The sequence below is a fragment of the Alligator mississippiensis genome, chromosome 11 (genome assembly GCF_030867095.1).
Source record: "Alligator mississippiensis isolate rAllMis1 chromosome 11, rAllMis1, whole genome shotgun sequence".
Lineage (NCBI taxonomy): Eukaryota > Metazoa > Chordata > Crocodylia > Alligatoridae > Alligator > Alligator mississippiensis.
The window spans coordinates 65,640,742-65,648,884 of record NC_081834.1 but is presented as its reverse complement, the minus strand read 5'-3'; the positions used below and the strand labels follow the sequence as shown (position 1 = coordinate 65,648,884).

General features: G+C 46.8%; 1 long non-coding RNA gene across 2 annotated transcripts; it reads left to right on the top strand.

The window, feature by feature from the left end:
• Nucleotides 1–304: 304 nt before the first annotated feature.
• LOC109283951 (uncharacterized) lies at nucleotides 305–7,220 on the top strand. 2 transcript variants are annotated; one of them, XR_002091269.2, is made up of 5 exons: nucleotides 305–2,281; nucleotides 2,491–2,538; nucleotides 4,249–4,369; nucleotides 5,851–5,964; nucleotides 7,020–7,220. It is a non-coding gene; the product is annotated as an uncharacterized LOC109283951 (long non-coding RNA). The 2 variants fall into 2 exon arrangements; XR_002091267.2 differs by having other exon boundaries at nucleotides 305–2,538.
• The last annotated feature ends 923 nt before the right edge of the window (nucleotides 7,221–8,143 follow it).

Here is an 8,143-nt window from a genome sequence, read left to right as displayed (position 1 = left end):
ACATTTCCCAGAATTCCTGAGCTCATTGATCTTTGTACAGTTTCCAAAGGGAGCTCCCATTGGAACCCTCCCATTACCTGCCCAGGTACACTCAATCTGTTTGTGTAGTGCCACATATGGCTTTTGGAGGTGTGTTGTAAATTCTTTTATAAATGTTTTTGGAATAGTTTTCAAAATGTGGGTTGCTGTTTGGCTTTGTCCCCCATCTTCCTAGCCCACCAAAATCTATAATATTTAACCTCTCATCTACATGTGGGGGGGAGGGCTCATTCACATGTGGGTGACAGTGTGTAATGCCCCCCCCCCCCCCCCAACCACTCAAGCCTGGAAGCAGCAAATCCCTATCCTAGGCCAGATTTTCTCCCATTTCCCCTGACTATCCTCCCTTCCACCCCTGCCTGGAACACCACACGCCCCTGTGGACAGACAGCGATTTAAAGTGTATATTAATTTATTTTAACATAACCAAGAAAAAGAATAAAGCACTCCTAGGTGGTGTTGTTAGCAATATATCCTGCACAAGGGCCGCCCAACCAACCTCTCGTTCAGGATAGATCCTCAGTCCCTGTGCTGCTTCTGCTATAGGGGGTAGGCAGTATCCACTAATATAACCAGGGGAATGGCAACACTGGATCACTGTCTCCTCTGCACTGGGTACATAATGTCCTTTCTCCATGAGGCCAGGCAGAGGGGACTTTCTGAACAAAGCCCAGTCAAATTCCATTTCTTCACTTTCCTCTGTGCATTACAAGTCCGCTGTGTACCTGTAACTTCTCCTTCTTATTGTCATTAATGTTGTTAAACCAGGAACCGAACTTGCCAGTGAACACTGTACCTATCCTTCCCAAGCATTGCAGCAGCAATCCACAGGTAAACAGCATTTGCAGAAGCAGTACTGTCATCTCATCCTCCTCCTCCTGCTCACCCATGTCCTCCATATTCTCCATGTTGGAGGACTCTTCAGTGTTGTTCTTCATTGTCATGTATTTCATCCTCATTCTCCATTTTTCCCCCTCTGTCAACAGCGGTTTCCCACCTGTCAGCACCAAGCTGGGGGCAGGAACTCTAGGGTGTTGTGTGGTCTGGAGCTTGGTGTAGCTGTTTTTTCAATACTTCACCCTGGTACCCCATGGCATTGGGGCTTTTGCACATCCTTTCTTCCTTCATCCTAAGTTTAGCAGCCACTGGTGCTCTGATGTAATCAAGCTTGCAAGCAAAAAATGTTTTCCCTACACCTCTCCTGGTCATGTAGGCTACTCAAAACTTTTGCCACTTTAGGGAAAACAGGCTGTGCTTCTGTAATAAAATTATTTTGCACAAGGAGGCAGGTAGGTATCATTTTTTGCAATGTTCCAGGCCATTGAATAGCAATCCCAAAATACAGTGGCCTTACTTACCTCATCACCGGGACTTTTTTTGTTATTAAACTGGGTGCTTCATCACCTTTGGGTGTTTTGACACTTACAAGTAATGACTTCACAATCCTTGGAATTTCCCCAAACCCTCATGCAAGCACAGCCTGAGTATAAAGGCACCCCCCCTCAAAAAAAAATTGCCAGTCCCCTTTCACAAATCACTTGTGCTGTTGATCACAAACTGCTTTGCCATGTCTCAGAAAGCCAAGGCTAACAGTATGGAGCTTATGGCCCAGGGAACTGATACCTCCAACACCTGTGGATCCAACTGGACCTGGGAAGAACTGGAGGACTTAACTGACATTTTGTCAGAGCAAAAGATCATAGACAAGCTGTAAAGTAGGAGGAATAAGTCTGTTTATGTAGATCACAAAAAGCATGCAGGCATGAGGGCACAATCATGACTGGAACCAGGTCTGGTACAAGGTCAAGTCCCTGAGATCAGCATTTTACAGAGCCAAAGAGATGAGCTCTTGTTCTGGGGCACAACACACAATTGGTCCCTTCTATGAAAAGCTATCCATCATTCTCTCCAAGGATGCAGGTGATAATGCAGGTATGGAAACTTTCAGCACGGGGGTTGGGCTGGTGGAGGGGGAGGTAGAGGAGGAGGAAGAGGAGGCAGCAGCAGCCCTTCCTGAGAGTGAAACCATGAGCAGCATTTATTATCTGTATGGAGACTTCTCCCTGCTGTCTGATGACCATGAGTGGCAGGATGAACCATTTCAACATACACATAGTGCCACTTAGCCCTGCTCCACGGACTAACACAGATAATGAAGCAGAGGAGGTGGAGGGTTAAGAAGAAACCCAAGCAGAAAATACATCATCTACTGTTACTGAGACCCAAGAACATGCTCAACTTGGTAAGTCTCTTGTTACATTCCTCTTGCCACTGCCAGGCAACTCCCGAGTTCGTGCTGGTTGGGTTTGGGGAGCCAGGGGGAAGGGGAGAAATTCATGTGTTGCTGTAGGTAGGTCACCATGTGCTTTCTGTGGTGGTGCATGCCAGGTTTGATAGCTCATAATATAACAGATGCCAAACTAATTATTTGCTTTAATCATTTTTTTGCAGCTAGCATGGGCAGTGTCAGCTGTGGACCTGTTTCCAAAGCTAGTACTTGTAAGTTTGGGGCTGTATGAGTGGTACCCCACTATTGTTGGGTCTGTTTCTATGCCTTCCATCATTTTATATACTTGCATGAGGAGGGGCCTGAACTTTCCTCCTCTTGGGGGAAAGGCAACCATTGCTTTTTTCTTTGTTTATCAGCCACTGTAACCCATGGCTGCCAGGAATGGCACCCCACTCACACTACAGCAGACAGCTGCAGAGATTTTTGCAGCAAGCAGGCACAGTCCCATGAAACCTCACTCAAGGTTTTGATGGACTTCTCAGGAGCCAGAATGGAATGTGCAGATGCCTGGCAGGGCAAACTCCATGAGCCGTTGCATAAGGATGATGCCATCCTCAAGGAAGTGCAAGACACCATGTGGAATTTCAAAGATGTGGTCGACTAGTCCCATGTTGAATTACAGGGGCACAGGGGACTTTCAAAGATGGCTTTCAGAGTGTGCAGAAGTACCTCTTAAATATATGGGTACCACACATGAAAGGGCAAAGTCAATTCGCTTTTCTCGGCTCTGTGCAAAACAAGCAGAGAATTACAGCCAAGCCTGTTCCCCGTAACCACTGGGGTCACAGGAGGTCCATATCGCTTCCAGCAGGGCCAGGAAGGCACCACTGAGTTTCAGGGAGACAGGGGCAGTTCAGGGTCATAGTGGGGTGAAGGAAAAGAATCAAAAGAAACTATGATAGTGTGCTGCAGACAATAAAACCTCATGGGTTCCTGGCTTCCTGTGTCTGCCTCCATACCCACTAGGGCTGTGTGAAGCTACAGTCCCTGATTTAATTCAGTGGATATTCAGCCTGATTCAGTCACCAAATCTCTGAATCTGAATTGAATTAAAGGACCCTTTAATCTCTCTGAATTGAATCAGAACGCTTTTAATTGATTCAGAGATATTTGGAAAGATTCAGAAATTCAAATACACACACCTTAAATGTTCTTCCTGTCCACTTCCGATTTTGCTGCTGAGCACATAGTGTGTCCCACCCCCCTGCACTCCTGCAGGATGCACCCCAGCATCACAGTGTTCACAAGCCATGCTGGTACCTCAAGGTAAGTAGAAAAAACATTTAAAGCTGCATCTATGTCTGAATTGCTGATTGTCCAAATCATCATGAATCTTCAGATTTGGACTTGGCTGAATCAAATCAGAGACAGTGATCTGAATCAATGAATCACTGTCCCTGATTCAGGCCAAATGCGAATCCAAATCAAATACGGCCTGCTTCACACTCCCGTAATATCCACTCTTACATTTCTTAGTTGTGAAGGTGGATTTTGTTCATTGTTTGGGTTCATTTATCTGTTTGTTTTTCCTGCTGCTTGCTGCTTGGTGCCAGGGGGAAGAGGCTGGCAATCTCTCTGGCACAGGTATACAGAGGGACTCCAGAGGTAAACAGGAGGGCTGTGTGGGTGGATCACACCAGTATTTTGTAAAGGCAGCACCCACTCTGAAAAGTCACTCTTGAGGCTATGCTTACTTACTGCTTCTGATTTCACCTCCCTTAGTTGGGAGAAAGGGAGCAGTGTCTTACCCCCCAGCAGACTGGTTTGCTTTTTTGCAAGCCACCAGTCACTTTGCACAGTTGCTCACAGGAGCTTAATTCTTCCCAAGCTATTTGGCTCACCCTTCATAACCCTTGCATTTTCCCTAGATGGAAACTTTCAAAATGCACTTTTCCAAGATTCTTTTCATGCTCTTCTAGGGATGTGGTTGTCATGGAGGACCTAAACTACCCTGACATCTGCTGGGAGGAGCAGTCAGCCAAATCCAACCATTCACATTGGTTCTTAACCTGCACGTAGGACCTTCACTTAATGCAGGAGGTATACAGTCCCACTAGGAGGAATATCTTACTGTATTTGGTGATGGCTATGGGGGAGGACCTGGTAGGGGAGCTGCAGATTTGTGATCACCTTGGGGACAGTAACCACCAATCAGTTGAATTCACCATATGGCATAGGGTGGGTAAGATAACTAGTAGAGTGAAAGTGCTTGACTTTCAGAAGGCTAACTTCAGTGTGCTTAGGAGTTTAGTCAATGACACTGCAGGATAAGAGTATTGGAGAGATGGGAGTCCAGGAAGGGTGGTCTTTTCTAAAGGAAGCAGTCCTTTGGGCACAAAGGGAGACTATCCCAGTACAAGGGAAAAGGAGCCAAAAAACTTCTTTGGCTAAACAGGGAAATACAGGGGAGCCTAAGGGCAAAAAAGAAGTCATATAAGCAGTGTGTGCCCATCTCTATTCGATGTTCTGTTCTCATGCCGCCTTGGCATGGGCGGCTAGTCTTGAGTGCCAAGTAGCTGTGTGCAAACCTCAGAGAGTTCCTTGATCACCTTCATAGAGGCCCCCCAAACTCACCTGCCATGACTTTGAATAAAACTTCAGTGGAGGGGATCCCCGTTGAGGATCCCTCCAGAGTTGTCATGTCCCTTGATGGATATCCACAGGGCTCCAACGTCCCCAACACCCTGGCCATGCGCCAACCTTTGTGACAAACCTAAGGACCTTTTGCAGCTAGCCCTTACATGATGTCTTCCTCCGTTTCCATGCTTTCTCCTTCATGGATGGGTGTCTGGGACTCCAACTGGACCCAGGAGGTTTGAGACGCTTTGTTTTTGGACACGTCCCCTCTGATGCTCCAGATATTACCAGAAGGATGGTGCCGATCACCACCATGTTCGTGTATTGCCCGTGATCTCCCATCAGGGTCTTTGTTTTCCAAAATCCAGTAAGGGAGGGCTGAGTAAGCCTGTGCTAGGCAGGGAAAGAAAATAGGACAAAAGGATGAACAAAAAGAACCACACCAATGACACAAGACAAACAAGCCAAGGGGGACCCAAACAAGGAAGGAAAAGGAACAGTAGAGGAAAAAAGAAGGTAAAGAGCAGGGGAAACCATAGAGCTGTAGGGTTTTTACTCCCCCCCACAACAAGTGCCCTAGGCAAGCATGTCCCTTGGGCTGGGACCTGTGCTTCTACCCCAGCCAGGGTCTTCTTCATCTCCTGCCAGAACTGCCTCCAGCCCAGCATCTCGGCGCCAGCCGACAGTGGTGCAAGCTCTGATAGTGGCTCCTGCTGCCACCGTCACTGGTCTCTGCTGGTTCCTGCAGCCCACTCCAGTGCTAGTTACACCTGATGTGGAGAGCTCTTGCAGCTCCTACTGCCACAGCCATGCAGGCTGTCTCCATGCAGGCTCTCCGGCTCCTTGCTGGTGCTGGAAGCCTCCAGTTCAGTGATCCCCTGCCGCTTCTCCCATTCCCAGCACTGGCTTTCCCACACTTTCAAGGCTGAACTTTATCTTTTCAGGGTAGCATCTCCTGTTGATGTCACCTGGTCACAGCTGTAGATGGGCATGGCTGATGAACTGCGTGGGCATCTCTTCCCAGTGTGCTTCATCGCTTGTCCGACATCCTGCAGGCAGTGAGTTTTTTTCTTTTCCATTTGTCTTAGGCTTCTTTGCAGGCATGGTTTCCCACTCACCCATTCTTACATTCCTGGGACACAGTGAAAGCAGGGAAGTTACCAAGGAGAAGTATACCTACATGGCCCGTGCTTTCAGGGAGGCAGTTAGAAAAGCCAAAACAACTACAGAGCTGAGGCTGGCAACACAAATTAAAGATGACAAAACAGTCTTTTTTTTAGGTATGTAGGGAGTAAAAGGAAAGTTCAGGGCACCATAGAAGCCCTACTGAACAAGAAGGAGCAATTAGTGACAGACAGTGGGACAAGGCTGAGCTATTAAATGACTTTTTTGCCTTAGTGTTCTTGAACAAGGGTCAAGATAAATCTCCTAACAGGTTCTTAGGCATTAGAGGAACACCAGCCCAGCAACTGTCGATGCTGACTTGGTGCAGAGTCACTTGGATGGACTGGATGTATTTAAGTTGGAAGGCCCAGATGAGCTGCATCCAAGAGTACTGAAGGAATTGCCCGGTGTCATGGCAGAACCACTGGCACAGCTGTTTGAGCACTTGTGGCACTTGGGTCAGGTTCCAGAGGACTATAAAATGGCCAATGTGGTCCCTATTTTCAAGAAGGGAAGGAAGGAGGATCTGAATAATTATAGGCCAGTCAGTCTCACCTCTGTCCTTGGAAAGGTATTTGAAAAGATTATGAAGGATCATATCTGTGGGAGTCTAGCAGGAAAAATAATGCAGCAGGAAAACCAGCTTGGATTCATAGCAGGTAGATCATGCCTGACCAAGTGTAATAGTAAGGGCTTTGCTTAATGCTCATAGCAAGAGTTTTGTATGCTGACTCCATAGGAGGCCGGTATTATAGCACATAGGTTTTTGCTCTTTGAGAGTGACCAAACCATGAACCTAGATAGTAGAATGTTGTAATACAGTGGAATGTGGTAAACACCAGGTGTGCTGGATCACGACTCATCCCCAAGTTCTTAGCTTAAGATAACCAAATCCCTAGTTTGAGATAACGTTATTTACTCCAAACTATATAAGCTGTACATTCTTAAGTTACAGGGAGTTCCTCAACTCTGGCAAGAATCCTGACTTGTGCAGAGCCCAGAGCAGGCTATCGCATCCCCAGGATCAAGACAGTCTGGGACCAGAGGAACTATGTGGGGTGGTGGCTGCTGCCTAGAGCTGATGTGAAGTGATCATCCTCTCTGCTCTGTCCTATTGCCTGCCTCTGCAAGTATCCTTAAATAAAGCTTGGCAAAGGTGAGAATAACAGCGAGTACGTCTTTTGTTCAAGTGCAGGGAATCTTCTGAACCCAGTAGTTCATTCTAAGACACCAATCCAATTTAATTTTATGAGACGGTCACAAAATGCTTAGATGCAGGAGTAGAGATGGATGCTGTTTTCTTGGACCTTAGCAAGGCCTTCGATATGGTGTCTCATCCTATTCTCATAAATAAATTAAGAGGCTATGACATAGATGTTTACATGGTCCAGTGGGTGGCAAGTTGGCTTAGCAGTACCACCCAGAGAGTGATACTAGATGGGTCAGTATCGACCTGGAATTATGTGGGTAGTGGGGTCCTGCAGATTTTAGACCTGTACTCTTTAATATCTTCATCAGTGACTTGGATGTGGGTGTGAAGTATCAAGTTTGCAGATGATACTAAATTGTGCAATGAAACGGACACTCTGGAGGGTCAGGAATGATTGCAGGCAGACCTGGACAGGTTAGAAAAGGGCAGTACACAATAGGATGCAGTACAACAAGGACAAGTGCAGAGTGCTGCACCTCGGGTGCAAAAACATACAGCACACCTACTGGCTTGGAAGTGACCCTCTCAGAAGCACAGAAGTGGAAAGGGATCTCGGAGTCATAGTGGACTCCAAGATGAACATGAGTCATCAGTGTGATAAAATTGTCAGCAAAGCTAACCACACTTGATCATGCATCAACAGATGCATGACAAATAGATCTAAGGGGGTGATACTTCCCTTCTATACAGCATTGGTCAGACTGCAGTTGGAGTAATGCATCCAGTTTTGGGCACTGTGCTTCAAGAAGGATGTTGATAGACTCAAGAGGATCCAGAGGAGGGTTACTCATATGGTTAGGGGCTTATGGGACAAGCCGTATGGGGAGAGACTGAGGGACCTGGAACTCTTCAGCCTTCACAAG